Consider the following 22,867-nt stretch of genomic DNA (forward strand, 5'->3'; position numbering starts at 1 on the left):
GACTTTTTTGTTTTGTACGGTAGTTTGATTGCTTGTGTTGCGAAAGTCGGAGACAAAGGAGGCCGAATATCGACAAAAAGGTTCAAATGACTGTGATCTCTAACACGACTGAATGGAAATATGTATATCTGAAACTGGCGCCTATATAATGCGCCCCTCCGGAGCAAAACGCCCCTCTTCATTTTCTAGCGATTTAAGTGCTTTCCGCATGCGTGATCGTTGGAAATTTCAAATATTGAAGAATTATTACCATCAAGCTGGTCCGTTAATGGATTGGTACAGAAAAGCAATAAAAATATCAAAAAGTCTGAAATGGAGGCTTTTGGAGTAATATTTTACCTCTTGTGAGCTGACTTCATTGTAAACGAAGCTAGTTCTGCTCGCTTGTGTTACAGTCAGGTCTTTTTTTACGCGGTTTTCATTTACGCGGCCGCGTAAATGAAAACTCCATACAAAAAAAAAATTCATCGTCTTATTTTTGCATGATTCGTCGAGAAATGGTGAGACTTTTTTTACGCGGTTTTTTGAATTTTGAACTGAGTTTTATTTTTACGCGGTACGTATCCCCCGCGTAAAAAAAACCTGACTGTACTTTGCAACTTTTATGCAGTTAAACGCTTGTTGAAAGACCCTCCTAGGATAAGCATGTGGTGGAATTATCCCCTGGGACAACTTTATCACGGGGCTGGACGTTTTTCTATTGATGGGGCGTATTGCCCCGTTTGTTTTGAAAAGGCAAATTTTGGAACGTTTTCGAAAAACGTTTCAAAGCTTCCATAGCCACCTCTCCAAAGGCAAATTTCGCATGCAACACTTCACTAACTTTAGTAACAACGATTTGTAGTGAATGTAGGATTTCTTAATTGAAAATAACCAACAACTAGATATAATATTTCTTTTCCATTTCAATGCATTTATTTTTTCCGCCATTGAAAATCACGATCTTCACTCTATTACGTCATTCTCAAAACTGACTCGTCTATTCAACCAGCTCAGTCATTCATCCCAATCATTTTTCTCTTTCTTCCTTCCATTCTCCTTTTTTTGCGGTCTGTTTCTGTCTCTCTCTGTTGACAACCAGTGCTCCGGCACAGAGTAGGATTTCAGGAGCTCACCTTTCGTCAATCGCAAGCACTCTAGTATGATTTCGGTGTGCATGCAGTTTTTTCAATGGATGCACTGATGAAAATTATTATTTCGAAATCGAAATCTTTCTAATTTAATTATGTCTCACTACCTACTTCTACATCCTTCTCCTCTTCTACTCCTAATTTGGATATTTACTTATGCATAATCATTAAATCGTTAGAATTTTTCAGTTTAACAAAACTATACTACATTCCATTTTGCGTGCATAAACCATGATGTCCCAACTCTGAAACGAAAAGCATATAAATCATTAGAATATTTTTAAACTACTTACCTTATAATTTTAATAAATCCAAACATTTTGTTATTTGAAGGAACCTGAAAATTTATATATTAACAAATACATAGCATGTTATCGTATAATGCAATGTTCTACAATATAAACTAATGAGCAATGCCCAAGAGCTGAAAGTCTCTTTAATAGAGACAAATCAATCAATGAGCAATGCGAACATACATAATTTTCATGACACGACACAGTGTATATAAAAACGGTTCAATAAGTTCAATTCCGGCCACGAAGTCTTGGGATCCGACCTTATCTGAGGACTTACAGAACTTCTACTCGTCCATTTTGACCTGGACCGTGGAAGAGGCGGGAGTGCGTGTTCTAAGTTTAGTGTCGCGGTGTGTTTAATTTGGTAATAGTTCAAATGTGAGAAGTCTTTTAGATTGGATTAATGTTACTTTTCGTTCCTTTCCGTTAGATAGCAAGTTAGTTCATTGACCTAAGCAAAAGGTTACGTGCGGTCAAGATAGTTCGTGTGTGCGTGTGTGTGAATAGAAAAAAAGGTAATTGTGAAAATTGTTGTGTGGAGAATTTTTGTTAAACCAGTCGAACAGCCGTTCGACGGCTTTTTATTCAGGATTTGATCCACGGCCGAAAGCTCGGCACACCGCATCCTTTTCGCCAAACGCGCTCTCGACCCCACGTCGCAGCGTCAAAAGTCCCGGTTTGAGGGGAAAGCCGGAAGGGAACAACCGTTCCGACAGAGCGGCCGAAAACCCACGTTTTTCATCGGCGTTTCTGTGGTAGCAACCATACCGACCAAGCCACCGACGACCCCCATCGTCAGATCCGCCATCAAGCAACTTTTTCGGTGATCGGAACATTCACCCACCGGAGGCGGCCGAAATTCCACGTTTTTCTACGTCGGCCATGTGGTAGTCACCTTACCGACGAAGCCATCGACGACCCCCATCGTCATCGACACCGAGGAGCAACTGCGCCGGTGATCCGGTCCGTTTAGCGACCGGCAGCGAGGAAGGCGCATTTCCCAAACCACCGCGCGTCGCACGCATTTGGAGGTAGCGGCGCAATACCACCGTAGGACGCGGTAAGAATAGCGTGCTTCTTTACCAAGCCGTCCGTCGACCGCCACGCCGTCGCTTCTGGTTTGTCGACGGCATTGATGAGTAGCTGAAAGGTACCGTGAGTAGACAAAGCCAAACCAAAAATTAACCATGCGCATGCGTTAAACTCCACACACACTAACCGAGCTCGGAGAAGAAAGTTATTGGATCGATTACTGTCGATAGAACCAGATTAGGATAGTAACAAATTTAAACCGCACACACAGTAGGGAAAGCTGTAGGAAAACAAGAAGAAGCATGGAAAGGAACATGTTCGAATAAAAACCTAGGTTATCAAATTTTGGAATAAATGTTTCGTTGAGTTTATTGTTACCTTCAAATGCTGTTTTGTAAAATGTTAGTGCTTTCCCAGATGTAACAGTTTTTGGTCTTCGAGATTTCTCACGTTCGCGTCGTTCTACCTGTTTTTTGTTAATTCTTGTACGCCAGGGTAGACTGCCTGGGAAATCAGTCTCTCCACTCACGTGTCCGAAGCTAACAGGGAAATTTGAATTGGTGAGTTCTTCCAATGATGATACTCGTGAGTGGTGTCTTTGTGAGTTGGTAGAACGACGGTTAGCATCAACCATATTTTGAGAATCGCTTAAGGCGACCTCTATAGGTGAGATATCTCGATTAGCCATACTTGTGAGTTTTCTGTATCGCCCCTAAATCGCTATTTGGTCTCTTATAAAACAAACCCGCCCTGAGGTTGGGTTTCTTGCCGGGCAAACATAACTCGACAGACGGTCCTCTTCGGAGGTGGCGCTTAAGCCGTCTGTTTTTCGAGCCAGGGAACGAAGCAGAAGACGGAAAACCTCTTAGCCGCAATTTGCGTGCTACACTACCTCAATACAACTGATTTTGGAAATGCTTTCGTGGATGGAGCTTACCAGGCTCCAGAAGATTCCTTGAAGCAACAAAACCAGAAAACAAACTCAACAAGAACAAATTCAATATCACTTTTCAAGTTCTACTTCTCAACCTTTATACAACTGATTTTGGAAATGCTTTCGTGGATGGAGCTTACCAGGCTCCAGAAGATTCCTTGAAGCAGCAAAACCAGAAAACAAACTCAACAGGAACAAATTTAATATCACTACATACTCTATTTCTCTACCTCAATACAACTGATTTTGGAAATGCTTTCGTGGATGGAGCTTGCCAGGCTCCAGAAGATTCCTTGAAGCAACAAAACCAGAAAACAAACTCAACAAGAACAAATTCAATATCACTTTTCAAGTTCTACTTCTCAACCTTTATACAACTGATTTTGGAAATGCTTTCGTGGATGGAGCTTACCAGGCTCCAGAAGATTCCTTGAAGCAACAAAACCAGACAACAAACTCAACAAGACCAAATTCAATATCACTTTTTTTTAGAACTTTACAAGTTCTACTTCTCCACCTCAATACAACTGATTTTGGAAATGCTTTCGTGGATGGAGCTTACCAGGCTCCAGAAGATTCCTTGAAGCAACAAAACCAGAAAACAACCTCAACAGGAACAAATTTAATATCACTACATATTCTATTTCTCTACCTCAATACAACTGATTTTGGAAATGCTTTCGTGGATGGAGCTTACCAGGCTCCAGAAGATTCCTTGAAGCAACAAGACCAGAAAACAAACTCAACAAGAAAAAATTCAATATCACTTTACAAGTTCTACTTCTCAACCTCTACACAACTGATTTTGGAAATGCTTTCGTGGATGGAGCTTTCCAGGCTCCAGAAGATTCCTTGAAGCAACAAAACCAGAAAAACAAACTCAACAGGAACAAATTTAATATCACTACATATTCTATTTCTCTACCTCAATACAACTGATTTTGGAAATGCTTTCGTGGATGGAGCTTACCAGGCTCCAGAAGATTCCTTGAATCAACAAAACCAGAAAACAAACTCAACAAGAACAAATTCAATATCACTTTACAAGTTCTACTTCTCAACCTTTACACAACTGATTTTGGAAATGCTTTCGTGAATGGAGCTTACCAGGCTCCAGAAGATTCCTTGAAGCAACAAAACCAGAAAACAAACTCAACAGGAACAAATTTAATATCACTACATATTCTATTTCTCTACCTCAATACAACTGATTTTGGAAATGCTTTCGTGGATGGAGCTTGCCAGGCTCCAGAAGATTCCTTGAAGCAACAAAACCAGAAAACAAACTCAACAAGAACAAATTCAATATCACTTTTCAAGTTCTACTTCTCAACCTTTATACAACTGATTTTGGAAATGCTTTCGTGGATGGAGCTTACCAGGCTCCAGAAGATTCCTTGAAGCAACAAAACCAGACAACAAACTCAACAAGACCAAATTTAATATCACTTTACAAGTTCTACTTCTCCACCTTTATACAACTGATTTTGGAAATGCTTTCGAGGATGGAGCTTGCCAGGCTCCAGAAGATTCCTTGAAGCAACAAAACCAGACAACAAACTCAACAAGACCAAATTCAATATCACTTTACAAGTTCTACTTCTCAACCTTTACACAACTGATTTTGGAAATGCTTTCGTGGATGGAGCTTACCAGGCTCCAGAAGATTCCTTGAAGCAACAAAACCAGAAAACAAACTCAACAAGAACAAATTCAATATCACTTTACAAGTTCTACTTCTCAACCTCTACACAACTGATTTTGGAAATGCTTTCGTGGATGGAGCTTGCCAGGCTCCAGAAGATTCCTTGAAGCAACAAAACCAGAAAACAAACTCAACAGGAACAAATTTAATATCACTACATATTCTATTTCTCTACCTCAATACAACTGATTTTGGAAATGCTTTCGTGGATGGAGCTTGCCAGGCTCCAGAAGATTCCTTGAAGCAACAAAACCAGAAAACAAACTCAACAAGAACAAATTCAATATCACTTTACAAGTTCTACTTCTCAACCTTTACACAACTGATTTTGGAAATGCTTTCGTGGATGGAGCTTACCAGGCTCCAGAAGATTCCTTGAAGCAACAAAACCAGAAAACAAACTCAACAGGAACAAATTTAATATCACTACATATTCTATTTCTCTACCTCAATACAACTGATTTTGGAAATGCTTTCGTGGATGGAGCTTGCCAGGCTCCAGAAGATTCCTTGAAGCAACAAAACCAGAAAACAAACTCAACAAGAACAAATTCAATATCACTTTACAAGTTCTACTTCTCAACCTTTACACAACTGATTTTGGAAATGCTTTCGTGGATGGAGCTTACCAGGCTCCAGAAGATTCCTTGAAGCAACAAAATCAGAAAACAAACTCAACAGGAACAAATTTAATATCACTACATATTCTATTTCTCTACCTCAATACAACTGATTTTGGAAATGCTTTCGTGGATGGAGCTTACCAGGCTCCAGAAGATTCCTTGAAGCAACAAAACCAGAAAACAAACTCAACAGGAACGAATTCAATATCACTTTACAAGTTCTACTTCTCAACCTTTACACAACTGATTTTGGAAATGCTTTCGTGGATGGAGCTTACCAGGCTCCAGAAGATTCCTTGAAGCAACAAAACCAGACAACAAACTCAACAGGAACAAATTTAATATCACTACATATTCTATTTCTCTACCTCAATACAACTGATTTTGGAAATGCTTTCGTGGATGGAGCTTGCCAGGCTCCAGAAGATTCCTTGAAGCAACAAAACCAGAAAACAAACTCAACAAGAACAAATTCAATATCACTTTACAAGTTCTACTTCTCAACCTTTACACAACTGATTTTGGAAATGCTTTCGTGGATGGAGCTTACCAGGCTCCAGAAGATTCCTTGAAGCAACAAAACCAGAAAACAAACTCAACAGGAACGAATTCAATATCACTTTACAAGTTCTACTTCTCAACCTTTACACAACTGATTTTGGAAATGCTTTCGTGGATGGAGCTTACCAGTCTCCAGAAGATTCCTTGAAGCAACAAAACCAGACAACAAACTCAACAAGAACAAATTCAATATCACTTTACAAGTTCTACTTCTCAACCTTTACACAACTGATTTTGGAAATGCTTTCGTGGATGGAGCTTACCAGGCTCCAGAAGATTCCTTGAAGCAACAAAACCAGACAACAAACTCAACAAGACCAAATTCAATATCACTTTACAAGTTCTACTTCTCCACCTCAATACAACTGATTTTGGAAATGCTTTCGTGGATGGAGCTTGCCAGGCTCCAGAAGATTCCTTGAAGCAACAAAACCAGAAAACAAACTCAACAGGAACGAATTCAATATCATTTTACAAGTTCTACTTCTCAACCTTTACACAACTGATTTTGGAAATGCTTTCGTGGATGGAGCTTACCAGGCTCCAGAAGATTCCTTGAAGCAACAAAACCAGACAACAAACTCAACAAGACCAAATTCAATATCACTTTACAAGTTCTACTTCTCCACCTCAATACAACTGATTTTCGAAATGCTTTCGTGGATGGAGCTTGCCAGGCTCCAGAAGATTCCTTGAAGCAACAAAACCAGAAAACAAACTCAACAGGAACGAATTCAATATCACTTTACAAGTTCTACTTCTCAACCTTTACACAACTGATTTTGGAAATGCTTTCGTGGATGGAGCTTACCAGGCTCCAGAAGATTCCTTGAAGCAACAAAACCAGACAACAAACTCAACAAGACCAAATTCAATATCACTTTACAAGTTCTACTTCTCCACCTCAATACAACTGATTTTGGAAATGCTTTCGTGGATGGAGCTTGCCAGGCTCCAGAAGATTCCTTGAAGCAACAAAACCAGAAAACAAACTCAACAGGAACAAATTTATTATCACTACATATTCTATTTCTCTACCTCAATACAACTGATTTTGGAAATGCTTTCGTGGATGGAGCTTACCAGGCTCCAGAAGATTCCTTGAATCAACAAAACCAGAAAATAAACTCAACAAGAACAAATTCAATATCACTTTACAAGTTCTACTTCTCAACCTTTACACAACTGATTTTGGAAATGCTTTCGTGAATGGAGCTTACCAGGCTCCAGAAGATTCCTTGAAGCAACAAAACCAGAAAACAAACTCAACAGGAACAAATTTAATATCACTACATATTCTATTTCTCTACCTCAATACAACTGATTTTGGAAATGCTTTCGTGGATGGAGCTTGCCAGGCTCCAGAAGATTCCTTGAAGCAACAAAACCAGAAAACAAACTCAACAAGAACAAATTCAATATCACTTTTCAAGTTCTACTTCTCAACCTTTATACAACTGATTTTGGAAATGCTTTCGTGGATGGAGCTTACCAGGCTCCAGAAGATTCCTTGAAGCAACAAAACCAGAAAACAAACTCAACAGGAACGAATTCAATATCATTTTACAAGTTCTACTTCTCAACCTTTACACAACTGATTTTGGAAATGCTTTCGTGGATGGAGCTTACCAGGCTCCAGAAGATTCCTTGAAGCAACAAAACCAGACAACAAACTCAACAAGACCAAATTCAATATCACATTACAAGTTCTACTTCTCCACCTCAATACAACTGATTTTGGAAATGCTTTCGTGGATGGAGCTTGCCAGGCTCCAGAAGATTCCTTGAAGCAACAAAACCAGACAACAAACTCAACAAGACCAAATTCAATATCACTTTACAAGTTCTACTTCTCAACCTTTACACAACTGATTTTGGAAATGCTTTCGTGGATGGAGCTTACCAGGCTCCAGAAGATTCCTTGAAGCAACAAAACCAGAAAACAAACTCAACAAGAACAAATTCAATATCACTTTACAAGTTCTACTTCTCAACCTCTACACAACTGATTTTGGAAATGCTTTCGTGGATGGAGCTTACCAGGCTCCAGAAGATTCCTTGAAGCAACAAAACCAGAAAACAAACTCAACAGGAACAAATTTAATATCACTACATATTCTATTTCTCTACCTCAATACAACTGATTTTGGAAATGCTTTCGTGGATGGAGCATACCAGGCTCCAGAAGATTCCTTGAAGCAACAAAACCAGAAAACAAACTCAACAAGAACAAATTCAATATCACTTTACAAGTTCTACTTCTCAACCTTTACACAACTGATTTTGGAAATGCTTTCGTGGATGGAGCTTGCCAGGCTCCAGAAGATTCCTTGAAGCAACAAAACCAGAAAACAAACTCAACAGGAACGAATTCAATATCACTTTACAAGTTCTACTTCTCAACCTTTACACAACTGATTTTGGAAATGCTTTCGTGGATGGAGCTTACCAGGCTCCAGAAGATTCCTTGAAGCAACAAAACCAGAAAACAAACTCAACAAGAACGAATTCAATATCACTTTTCAAGTTCTACTTCTCAACCTTTACACAACTGATTTTGGAAATGCTTTCGTGGATGGAGCTTACCAGGCTCCAGAAGATTCCTTGAAGCAACAAAACCAGAAAACAACCTCAACAGGAACAAATTTAATATCACTACATATTCTATTTCTCTACCTCAATACAACTGATTTTGGAAATGCTTTCGTGGATGAAGCTTTCCAGGCTCCAGAAGATTCCTTGAAGCAACAAAACCAGAAAACAAACTCAACAAGAACAAATTCAATATCACTTTACAAGTTCTACTTCTAAACCTCTACACAACTGATTTTGGAAATGCTTTCGTGGATGGAGCTTACCAGGCTCCAGAAGATTCCTTGAAGCAAAAAAGACCAGAAAACAAACTCAACAGGAACGAATTCAATATCACTTTACAAGTTCTACTTCTCCACCTCTACACAACTGATTTTGGAAATGCTTTCGTGGATGGAGCTTACCAGGCTCCAGAAGATTCCTTGAAGCAACAAAACCAGACAACAAACTCAACAAGACCAAATTCAATATCACTTTACAAGTTCTACTTCTCAACCTTTACACAACTGATTTTGGAAATGCTTTCGTGGATGGAGCTTACCAGGCTCCAGAAGATTCCTTAAAGCAACAAAACCAGACAACAAACTCAACAGGAACAAATTTAATATCACTACATATTCTATTTCTCTACCTCAATACAACTGATTTTGGAAATGCTTTCGTGGAGGAGCTTACCAGACTCCAGAAGATTCCTTGAAGCAACGCCCAATGAAGCGACGACCAACTTTTCCGTTTCAGGTCTTAAGTTGGATTTCTTGACCCATCCGGGTCGCAGTGCTCAGCTTGGACACACTGACCAACTCCGATCTAGAGTTGGATTTTAGACCTTCTTTTGATCCATCCGGATCTACGTCCAATGAAGCGACGACCAACTTTTCCATTTCAGGTCTTAAGTTGGGTTTCTTGACCCATCCGGGTCGCAGTGTTCAGCTTGGACACACTGACCAACTCCGATCTAGAGTTGGATTTTAGACCTTCTTTTGATCCATCCGGATCTACGTCCAATGAAGCGACGACCAACTTTTCCGTTTCAGGTCTTAAGTTGGATTTCTTGACCCAACCGGGTCTCAGTGCTCAGCTTGGACACACTGACCAACTCCGATCTAGAGTTGGATTTTAGACCTTCCTTTGATCCATCCGGATCTACGTCCAATGAAGCGACGACCAACTTTTCCGTTTCAGGTCTTAAGTTGGATTTCTTGACCCAACCGGGTCTCAGTGCTCAGCTTGGACACACTGACCAACTCCGATCTAGAGTTGGATTTTAGACCTTCCTTTGATCCATCCGGATCTACGTCCAATGAAGCGACGACCAACTTTTCCGTTTCAGGTCTTAAGTTGGATTTCTTGACCCATCCGGGTCGCAGTGTTCAGCTTGGACACACTGACCAACTCCGATCTAGAGTTGGATTTTAGACCTTCTTTTGATCCATCCGGATCTACGTCCAATGAAGCGACGACCAACTTTTCCGTTTCAGGTCTTAAGTTGGATTTCTTGACCCAACCGGGTCTCAGTGCTCAGCTTGGACACACTGACCAACTCCGATCTAGAGTTGGATTTTAGACCTTCTTTTGATCCATCCGAATCTACGTCCAATGAAGCGACGACCAACTTTTCCGTTTCAGGTCTTAAGTTGGATTTCTTGACCCATCCAGGTCGCAGTGCTCGGCTTGGACACACTGACCAACTCCGATCTAGAGTTGGATTTTGACCTTTTGATCCATCCGGATCTACGCCCAATGAAGCGACGACCAACTTTTCTATTTCAGGTCTTAAGTTGGATTTCTTGACCCAACCGGGTCATTTTGCACTTTTGGTCAGTTTCAACAAGTTTTGGGTTGCATAAATCAAACATATCTTTCGTACAACAAGCGTGGCCGATTTTGTAACTTGTTTGTATTACAACTGTTCATGACGATGTATTATTATTTCTTAGGTCCGATGTCGAGCTGACGAGCATCAAGTCATGAAAAAAAAACTCAAACATACTATTCTATCACTATTTTATTCTATTCTTATTCCAGAAATTTTCTGTAATTTCAATACACTATCTTATAGTGGTGATCAAGCTCATATCAATCATTATCAAGTTCAAAAAGATTGAAAAGATTTGCTTCAACACTTTTTTCAAACTTCTATACTCTACAAATTACATAATTACATCAGTTATATTATCGTCAATGAACCTTTTTGAGTATCACATAAAAAAATCTCAAAACTTTTTGAACTTTCAATATTAACAACGCCATTTTTCAAAAGCTATCTAAACCCTTTCTTTCTACATTTTTAAATAAAAATTGTATTTTCCATCAAGAGATCTGCTAAATCAAGAATGTAGTAGTTTTGCATAGTTTACTGTTACACCGCACGACCAGAAAATAGTGCTCTTTTGTATAAAATTAAAAAAAAAAACAATACATTTTACAAAATTTAAAACCCAATTATGCAGTTATCTCTTTGTAATTGACATTAAGTTGAATTATTACTACTTTTTCATGAACAACACTGTTCGTGCTCAATGAAATAAAGCGTACAGAAAGAAAACACAACGGAATCCAACCGTTAATACTGTCACTACATCATCCACGTGCCTTCCAATACTAAATGAATCACGAACAAATTCAATTGAATCATTTGTTTTAGCAGCCCGCTCAATTTCCTTACACTACGATCTCCACAACTAAACTCCATACTGTGTGGTAGAGAATATATCCAAGAACATTTAAGGATCCAAATTCCAAGTCAAATATAAATATAATATCGACTCACCTTTTCATCTTTCCTGCATCGCTACCCACATATATACCTGATTTCAGAATCATACCTGGTCGAAGTCCTCAATGCAACCGTTTCGCACAACGAATATAAAACAAAAGCATCACAATCTATTTTTCTTTCGCATTTTCCGTATTTTATCCAAGCCGAGTGTTATAAGACATCCCTACTTGTCACTTCCTCACTATCTTCGAACCAATATACACTGTCCAACTCGTGGTGTAACAACGACACAGCTCGCTTTGATTGATTTGACTGTGTCATGTCGCGACGCACTAACTCTTGCAAGGTTTCGCTTTCCCACGAAGGATCGAGAAGGAAACCATCCACATCATCAACACGAGTCACTGACGATTTTTCTTTATTCTTTATTTTCGCTATCATTCACCACCGACGCTATTTTCCAAACACCGCCGTCTCCGAAGGCATAAACAAGCGCATCACAATCCCGTTCTCTTCCATCACCAAAATGATCCAAAACTCGACACTTCAACTCAAGAAACAATTTAAATAGAAATCTTACAACCTACCGACATGCGCCATTGTAGGATTTCTTAATTGAAAATAACCAACAACTAGATATAATATTTCTTTTCCATTTCAATGCATTTATTTTTTCCGCCATTGAAAATCACGATCTTCACTCTATTACGTCATTCTCAAAACTGACTCGTCTATTCAACCAGCTCAGTCATTCATCCCAATCATTTTTCTCTTTCTTCCTTCCATTCTCCTTTTTTTGCGGTCTGTTTCTGTCTCTCTCTGTTGACAACCAGTGCTCCGGCACAGAGTAGGATTTCAGGAGCTCACCTTTCGTCAATCGCAAGCACTCTAGTATGATTTCGGTGTGCATGCAGTTTTTTCAATGGATGCACTGATGAAAATTATTATTTCGAAATCGAAATCTTTCTAATTTAATTATGTCTCACTACCTACTTCTACAGTGAACAATAGATGGAATATATTCATATATGTTCTGATGTTTCTGTCTCCTCGTCACAGAAGCGACAATCAGGATTACTTCGATCTTTTGTAGATGGTATCTGCAGGGGCAGTATCCAGTTATTAGATCGGTGTAGACGTTGAGACCAAATAGTTGTTGGATTTTCTTGGGGTTTATCATGACGAGTCGCTTGGATTGGCTTTTAGGGGGAAGTACATTCCAGTTTGAAGTGATTCGAGTGACCATAAAGTCACTCAGTTGCATTTTACAGAGCAGCAGAAATCGAAGCAGATCCCGCCGAATGGCTCAGGGCCAAGAAACAACCATACTTTGCTCCAGAAATAGGAAGCACAATGATTTGTTTAGGGTAAAAGGGTATAATGCGCCCCACCGGGGCAAAACGCCCCTCTTCATTTTCTAGCGATTCAAGCGCTTTTCGCATGCGTGATCGATTAGAAATCTCAAATATTGAAGAATTTTTGCCTTCAAGCTGGTCCGTTAGTGGATTGGTACAGAAAAGCAATAAAAATATCAAAAAGTCTGAAATCGAGACTTTTGGCGTAATATTTTACCTCTTATGAGCTGACTTCATTATAAACGAAGCTAGTTCTGTTCGCTTGTGTTACTTTGCAACTTTTATACAGTTAAACACTTATTGAAAGACCCTCCTAGGATAAGCATGTGGTGGAATTATCCCCTGGGACAGTTTTATCGCGGGGCTGGACGTTTTTCTTTTGATGGGGCGTATTGCCCCGTTTGTTTTGAAAAGGCAAATTTTGGAACGTTTTCGAAAAACGTTTCAAAGCTTCCATAGCCACCTCTCCAAAGGCAAAGTTTGCATGCAACACTTCACTAACTTTAGTAACAACGATTTGCAGTGAACAATAGATGGAATAAGGCGTCAGTTTCAGATATATTGCCATTTCTGCTTAGGGGGGGGGGCATATTATACCTGTTTACCCTATGGGATGTGGCCGTAGGTCGGACCGAACGCAATAAAACAACTTGATTGCTAGACGGTCAAATAATCTATATAAACAAAAATGGAATGGTGTTTGTATGTCACGAATAGGCCCGGAACGGGCCAACGGATCTACACCATTCTTTCAGTGTTTCATTCGTAAAGGGCTCCGACGTGTTCGTACGAAAAAATAATTGGAAAAATCGACAGGAAACGCACCGAAAACGAGGAAGTTTTGAAATTCCATTTTGCAGGCCCTTTTCTGTAGAGCTGCATGTCAAAAAAACACAGTAAGCAGGCAGAACGACGTTTGCCGGGACAGCTTGTAACTAATAATTTTATTCAAAAATTCAAATTACATAGAAAAGTCATGGCATGCTGGGGTTTGCAGTCGCACCTTCAACACTTTTCCTCGACGAAAGAACACCAGCTGCCACGCGGAATCTCGTCATCTTCTTCTTCTTCTTCTTCTTCTTCTTGGCGTAACGTCCTCACTGGGACAAAGCCTGCTTCTCAGCTTAGTGTTCTATGAGCACTTCCACAGTTATTAACTGAGATCTTCCTCTGCCAATGACCATTTTGCATGTGTATATCGTGTGGCAGGCACGAAGATACTCTATATGCCCAAGGAAGCCAAGGAAATTTCCTTTAAGAAAAGATCCTGGACCGACCGGGAATCGAACCCGTCACCCTCAGCATGGTCATGCTGAATACCCGTGCGTTTACCGCCTCGGCTATGTGGGCCCTGCACATCTTCTGGTTGGTCAATGGCTTCGTAAGCATATCGGTAACCATGCTATCGGTTGGACAGTACTGCACCGAGATCTTGCCTTCTTGGTACATCTGGCGGACGAAATGGTACTTCATGTCGATATGTTTTGATCGGTTGTTCACCTTACCGGATTCCAGCTGCTTAATACACGACTGGTTGTCCTCGTGAATACGAATCGGCTTCGCTACGTTCGCGTCGAAATCGCTCAGCAACCGGTGGATCCACTGCACCTCTTGGCATCACTCGGCGAGCGCTACAAATTCCGCTTCGGTGCTGCTCAACGCAACACGTGTTTGTTTCCGGGATGCCCAGTGGATTGGTCCACCACCGAACTTCACCAGGAATGCGGAATTCGGCTTCCGGGTTTTCGCATCACCGGCCCAGTCGGCGTCTACGTAGACCTCCATGCTCGCTTGTCCTGGCCCTAGTACAAGCTCGTGATCCTGGGTGAGCTTGAGATACCGGAGGATTCATTTCGCCTCCATCCAATCCGCCTGCGACGGGTTGCTCACAGATCGGCCAAGGATCAATACGCTGACCGCGATGTCCGGTCGGGTGTTCACTGCCACATACAACTGATGTGTTTTATGTTAGAGTGTAAGGCACATACACTGTTGTAGTTGTTTGTGTCGTTTAACGAACAGTAGCGCGTGCGATGTTTTCTAGAACATCCCAGCAGGAGGTCTGATGTTAGATTGAATAAAGCCATATCAGCATTCGATATTGAGTGCTCTCCAGAAACAGTCGCATATAGTAACACGGTGAATCACGGTCTTTAAAGTATAAAAGTCGGTCTTAACAACAACAAACCACCAATCAAGCTTGAGTACTGGTGATTGTTCGGCAGCTTCTCACTCTTTTCATTAGTCCAAGTTAAGGTACACCGGGGCAAGTTGAAACGGGTGGGGCAAGATGAAACAGCGGATTAACATGATGTTTTCTAATGATCATAAACAATTTGATTGCCTTAACACATAGTTTTTGATTCAAACAATCTTTTAGCGTTGGAAAATTTTCCAAATTCTACTGAAATCTATTTCAAAACTTCGCGTTTCATCTTGCCCCACCCGTTTCAACTTGCCCCGGTGTACCTTATAAGAAAAATAATATGTACAGTCGACGAGTTTCATTTTCAGATTAATTTCATTTTGTGAGGCAGATTCAAGTAAACTGCAAGGCGGCCATCTTTGTATTCAAGTGATCTTATTCTTAAGAAATACTTCATAGCTTGAATAATGGCAACGTTTTTTTAACCTTGGTTAACCAGATATATGCTGGACAAGAAGAACTATTTCCTACAAAAAGGAACTATGAGCCGAGCTATTCTAGTCACGGGAAAAATTATAATTTTAAAGTTGTAGTTTATTTTGTTTGTAGATAACAACCATCGTGTTGTTTTCCAAAGGTCTCCAGTTACTCCAAAGCTTAAGGGCGGACGGGACGGTCGAGAAAATATCCGCCATTGCTCTGTTGCTACTAAGATCGTAATCTCAGATTCTACTTCATATTTTGCAACAAAAACCTATCATTGTGTATGCTCACTTGCAGTGCATATGCTGATTGGTTTTCAGCATCTTCAGTGCGATAGGTCTCGAGATTACCATCTTCAAAATCGCGAGGCAAATTGTTAGAAAGAGAGGCAAGATAGAAAAAATAACACGGCGTCCCGTTTCACCTTAACCTGCTACAACTAATTATCAGCTACAGCATCCGCTCGATAACTGCACTGCTTTTTAACTAGGCGCTCGATAACTGGGGCGTCGAGTTAAAAAGCAGTTATCTGTCAAAAATAAGCGAAATACCTATAACCTCACATTTTACAAATCGGTAAACAAAGCAAAATATAACAATAGCCTCCGGCTCCGGAAGCTCAGTCCAGTTATCGAGCGGCGCTCGCTTACTGGACTGTCGACAAAGCCCAGTTATCGAGCGAAAGCTGTAGATCATTCCCTTCCGGTATGACTCTGCAGCCATAGGTAATCCTTGCGCTGATGGTGGGTACACAATCATCATCATCATTAATAGTTTGTACTTTATTTTGTAGTTTTGAAAAGTTTCTTAAAACAGAAACTATTTTGAAGCTGCAAAAAATAACGTTTGACAGAAGCTTCGATGGAAATAAATTTTAGGAGAAATTAAAATTGGGTTTAAAGCAAATTACGACTACCATACAGATAGGCATCCGCGAAATGCGCGACTTAACCCTTTATAAGGCAGTGGCAACTACAGGGGATGGCCAAAATGTTTGGGATAGGCAACTTTTTTTCTCTCACAAAAAAGTTCAACATGCTATAACATTTTATAGAGTGCATCAAAAAATCTCAAATTTTGACTGCTTGTCAACCTATCATATGTGCATTATTGTTACAAATTTGGGCTCGATTGATTAATGTTTCGCAAAGTTAGAACCGTTCGGGTAAAACACTATTTTTTTAGAAAACTCATTTTTGAGCTGTTATATCTCGGAGACCAGTGAACCGAATTGAATGATTTTTTTAACGCCCGAATAAAATGATATCATACGACTGCGATACAGTCAATCATTTTCTGATTATTCGTGGAATCATAAAATGGATCATAAACCGATGATTATATGAATGATTTTAATGATAACAGGAATCATATCCGGATTTTGAATGATAGACCGAATGGGTTGTTAAGTATCGTTACCATTCAAAAACGGCTATTTTCTCGAACAAAATTTTCATCAAATTATTCACGTTATAATCACTTTATCATTGATTTTATGATACACTGAATAATGAAACAAAAACTGAAATATTTCACAGTTCTGCCTTACCGACTTAAAAAATGATACACCCCTGCAGATCCATCTACTGTCAAAGTTCGTGACGTCATCTGTTGTGTTTATTTTGGTGCTGCTGGAAGTTTTTTTGTTACACAGTTGGGAATCGAACTTGGCTGCTGCTGGGTTGGTGACTTCGTTTTTTTTCTCGCGAGTGCTTTTCTTGTTGGACCATATCGACATTGTGCTCGCGAGTGTTTAGAAGGCAGTTTTGTGAGAGTTAAAAGTCGAAGCGTCGAAACAACATGAAGTAACTTTCGTCTTGGGCCTCAATGCGGGTCGCCGCACAACTTTGTTGTTTCATGAAAGGTACGTTATTCGATTACTTAGGTGATGACCCGAAAACAGTCAGGAATACATCATTGCAGTGCAAAAAGTTAGCTACCAGCCAGTAGCCGATACACAGAGAGGCGGCAAAATATGTTGCGGAGTGATCGAATTACAGCGCGTTATGCAGTTTCCATAATCACTACCATACGCTTAGTGTACATTAATTATTATGACCTGATGATGACTTCATTATGAAGGATTCTACATCTCCTCTGCATCCGTACAACCCAAACTTTTTACCCATAGCCAGTAAATTTGTGCAATCCGAATCATTCAAAATTATATATTTATCATTGAGTGTGTAATAATCATTTGTTCTATGATATATGAACAGTATTGAAACGTTCAATTTTTATAGTTTACATCATCTGATCATTGGGCAATCATTACTTGAATAATTATTATTCAGTGAATAGAAAGCTTATAATATACACGATACCATGAATTGTAAAAATCTATTCGGGCGTTTATCAACAATATATTGATACTTAATACGACGTTATAAAATGTAATATTTTCTCACGACGAATTAAGTTATACCAGGTTGGAATTTTGACCCATTTAGAGGAAAATAGGCCAAATTTATAATACCACACAAAAAATACGAAATGTGTTCTTCCTTCAATCTAAATAGGCTCCAATATATCTGATTAGAGATAGCTTGAGAACAGAAGTGGAAAATCTTTGGATATCAACACTAAAATTTATTGACATTGATGTTAAAAAATTACATTTTTTTCGAGAAAAATCCAAAAATTGTCAATCTATGATAACTTTTTTCAACTTCTAAAAGGTACCTATGTTTAAATAGTTTGTGAAGCATTTGCATATTGTTAGTGTACGTTCAAAATTTCATTCAATTCGGTTCACTGGTTTCCAAGATATGACAGCTCAAAAATGAGTTGTCTAAAAAATAGTGTTTTACCCGAACGGTTCTAACTTTGCGAAACATTAATCAATCTAGCCCAAATTTGTACCAATAATGCACATATAAGAGGTTGACAAGCAGTCAAAATTTGAGATTTTTTGATGCTCTCTATAAAAAGTTATAGCATGTTGAACTTTTTTGTGAGAGAAAAAAAAATGGCTATCCCAAACATTTTGGCCATCCCCTGTATATTGCCACCTACTGTTTGTATTTTTATCTGTGTTGTAACAATTTATTTCGAACTTTTTTTTTTTGGTTTACGCAAAATTGGGATTACCAACAACGCCTGGTATTTTTTTGGTGCTAAACAAAGCTTTAACAACAATTTGGGAGCCATTTGTATTCTCAAAAATGGCTAAATTTGACCGCGTGAAGAAAATAAGCTCAAACTTATTGATTTTTTTTAGATTTGGTAAATATTTTAAGAAATAATCAAATTATGGGTTAGTTCAGCTCATGTTAACACAGTCTATATTATGGATTAAGCCCTAATTGTAATTGTAATTGTAATTGCTCAGTCCACACCCAGGCCGACAACTGTCAGCCCATCTGCTTGTAGGCAGATGTGGACCTACTAAGCCTCCCCCGTTAACATGTCCTACACCGAATTAGCACACCGGGATCTTCCACAGGCAGGCGCTGGCGTTACCAGTCCCAACAAGTGTCAGATACATTCAATAGATGGTGTTGCCGCGAGTTGGCAAGTGTTTGAGTGAAACTGGCATCACTGCCATAGAGATAGATTTTATCTGAACAATGGAATAGCCTACAAAGATCTAGCAGTTGTGTTGGATAGGTTGCATCTCTAGTAGGATCGATGTGAAACTATTATGTAAGATAATTATTGTTATTTTTAAGTGTATATTATATCATTGTTTAAATATATTACAGCATTGAAGCTGATGTGAAGTACACACTGCTATCAATATGTGTTTCATCGCAATAGAGACAACGTTCCCCAACAAACTTCAATAATAATATATCATCAACGCAAAGGTATGGCAACGTTTAACCGATTGGATTACTTCAAACAAAAGCTAGAAGAGCTGAATAGGCAGGATCAGATATGGAAAGAACAGCAGCGAGATCTAGAAAGACGTGTGAAGGAAGACTTCGATCGTAAAATAGCCAAAATTGAGGAGGATTTCGCGAAAGCTGTGGAGAACATCGAACTGGAATATAGTGTGAAGAAAAAGGCATTACTAAATCGACATAGTGGGGAAAATGGACACGATAAATCGGTAGCAGCCTCCGTTCCGTGTAACAGCAAAGCCCAAACACGATTTGTCTGCATCATAACTTCAGATTCCAACTCATCGGGTTTAAAACAGCACACAGCAACCCTTCAAGCAAAATCTATTCCCGAGTCTTTATCCGCTTCTCACAATGTTAAAATTACTTCAAACCCTGTGAATAACCAAGCCCGCGACGAATCTGTTCAGAAATATAAGGTGCAAGAAGAACATAGAGATGATATGGATCCTGTTTTACTAAACACTGAGAGGTTGCAAAACACATTTTTATTGGGATGTACCGTTGTATTGTCCTTTCACGAGTACGTCATTAGATCAAACAGATCACATTCAAGTTATATGAACGTAAACAGCACGGCTCTGTGTGTTTTCGATCCCGGTGGATTACACTGTGGAAGAATGCGTTCGTGCCTATCAATATCGATCGTCGAAAGTGAATATGAGCTTGATTGGCATTTCATTCGAACGTGTTGGAATCATCACTCTGCGTATACCACACAATCGAATGGAATAATATATATGCAGTCCATGCACAGTGGTTCAAAATTGCTATTTCGTGAGTCACCAGTTTCACTGGGGGGAGAATGTTGCCGCGAGTTGGCAAGTGTTTGAGTGAAACTGGCATCACTGCCATAGAGATAGATTTTATCTGAACAATGGAATAGCCTACAAAGATCTAGCAGTTGTGTTGGATAGGTTGCATCTCTAGTAGGATCGATGTGAAACTATTATGTAAGATAATTATTGTTATTTTTAAGTGTATATTATATCATTGTTTAAATATATTACAGCATTGAAGCTGATGTGAAGTACACACTGCTATCAATATGTGTTTCATCGCAATAGAGACAACGTTCCCCAACAGATGGGGTAGAGGATATAAGAAGATGTGGGAATAGGATGGGAAGAGGCAGAAAATGAAGAGATAGTAGAGAAGTTTCGATTTTGTTGCTGAAACGAGAAAAAGAAAGAATGATAAAGAACATTAGCGATATGTTCATAGATTTTGATTTGGTCGATAATTTCTCATTTCTAGATTGAGTTTAAATAAGGGCGAAAGTAACATGAGAGAGTTCTCTTCATCGACTCTCTCTTCTTCAAATTAAAGTGACAAGATGCAAGTATTGTTGAACTTTTTGGTCATAAATCGCTAGGTTGCGATGCAATCTAGCGTCTAAGTGTAAAAAAGTTCCATTGAATTTGCATCTTGTCACTTTAATTTGCAGAAGAGAGAGTCGATGAAGAGATCTCTCTCATGTTACTTTCGCCCTTATTTAAACTCAATCTAGATTTATTTTGTTTCCATATCGTTGCATCGGTGACCATTTTCATCGCCTTTCTAGTTTTTGTTAGGGCCAGCTCGCGTTTTTTCGTCATGTCCTCTTTGCCGGTTGGCGACGTTCGGGATGTAAGGAGAAAAGCATGCATTTAATATGATTAGTACGACAGTAATTGTGATTGCTCAGTACTTCCAGCCCATTTGTCCGCAGTACATATCAGGCATCCCGTTTTAACAAGTCCTACACAGAATTAGAAACCCGGATCTTCCACAGACAGTCCTAACTAGTGTCAGATAAGTTCAATTGAGGATAGGAAGCGGCAAAATGAGAAAACAGTAGAGAAGGTTTGGTTCATTGGTAGCTGTGCTCATGTGATGTTTGTCTGACATTTTAAAACTATTTTACGTAAGTGTTTAACTCTCCACCCCAAATTTAATACCGGAAAAATATCTGATCAGATGTATAGTTTGGCAATACTTTGTCCACATTGAAATGCTTTTGTTAATACATCTTTTATAAAGAAGGAATAAAGTTGTTTACTGTTATAAAATAATTCAGTTAAAGGACAGCTAATGTATTATTGTAATCCAGAATAAACCTACAGAAAATGTCTCAATAAAAAGTTAACTCTAGTTCAACTAACTACACAAACTAAAAAGTGTTATCATATTTTACCAATGATTTCATCCTAATCTTGACCCTAACATAGTTATGCGCTTAGTGTAAGTAGACGCCGCTTATGATCTTGGTTGGACAATGACCAAAAATAGTGTTATTTCGACAATAGTCACATACTATGCCCTACGACATTGACGATTCTATTGTCTATGGCTCACCTATTTCGTGCCACCCAGCAGGGACTTGGTCTGGTACCCAATTCAGTATATCCGCTCCACGTAATGTACCGCACCTTTTTTGATTTGTGATATATTACGCGGAACATTACTCTCTTCATTCGGATAGCGGCTATGTAACCAATTGGATTAAAAGCCTCCTTCCAACATGAAGCGATTAATCGGAGACTGAAGACTCTATACCAAATTTGGCTCAGAGACAGGTCAGTTTTGCTCGTTTGTCAGAGACGATTGATACGTATTAAGACAAACTTTCCACTGCATCTGCCAGCAATAATCGGTGATCGATCAACATTCCGAGTACCCCAATTTACACAAGAATGCCAAGGATCACCGCTCATGCTTTACAATACAGCTGGAAAAACTAGAACAACACCTGGCCACAATGATGCATAAAGCACTAAAGCGGACCGGAAGTGTTGGTGAGCCAGCCCCCACCTATATTATGGATTAAGCCCTAATCCACTCTAAAATCTTTTTTCCGGCTTTTTGTCGAGTCAAAAGAAGAAAAGTACCCTAAACGGGCAGTGGCAAGAATATTGCCACCAGCGCTGGTGGCCTAAACGGGCAGTGGCAACTATATTGCCACCTCAAAAGCTCGTTTTTGGGGTAAACGGGCAGTGGCAACTATATAGTGGTTTCTGCTTTTAGTGGTGTTGCGTGTACGTACACGTTGCATTACACGAACACTACCTGAGTTACTGGTGGAAAATAGTAAACAAAGATCAGCTGTTCCCGGCAAAATCAAATGGGTATATTTTCAACCAGTAGATTTGCATTAGTGTTCGTGACACCGCGCTGCGAAACCACTATTGCCACCTAGATTTTTGAGAGTTTATTTCAAACAAAAATTGCTTTGTACATGTAATCATGTATATAATCATTTCCATAATATAATGCTTTGACAACTCTTCTAGTTTTCTCGGCCTTATAAAGGGTTAAATCAGACAAATCCGCGACCAAATTTCAAGGATCCGCGAAATTCGCGTCGTGGCACATAAATCCGCGACTGTTGTAACAGCCCTGAATATACTATTGCACTATTTGTCGGTCTTACTTGAGTGGCATTTGTTTGGGATTTGCATGTCGAC

General features: G+C 39.4%; 2 protein-coding genes across 3 annotated transcripts in view; one reads left to right on the forward strand and one right to left on the reverse strand.

The window, feature by feature from the left end:
• LOC109424709 (sphingolipid delta(4)-desaturase DES1) overlaps positions 1–22,867 on the reverse strand; it is a 429,300-nt gene that overhangs the window by 314,166 nt on the left and 92,267 nt on the right. The gene's annotated exons all lie outside the window — the stretch shown is intronic.
• Positions 1–22,867, forward strand: part of LOC134284301 (calcium/manganese antiporter SLC30A10-like) — a 365,099-nt gene that overhangs the window by 46,420 nt on the left and 295,812 nt on the right. The window lies entirely within an intron of this gene.

Source organism: Aedes albopictus, chromosome 3 (genome assembly GCF_035046485.1).
Source record: "Aedes albopictus strain Foshan chromosome 3, AalbF5, whole genome shotgun sequence".
In the NCBI taxonomy this organism is placed as follows: domain Eukaryota; kingdom Metazoa; phylum Arthropoda; class Insecta; order Diptera; family Culicidae; genus Aedes; species Aedes albopictus.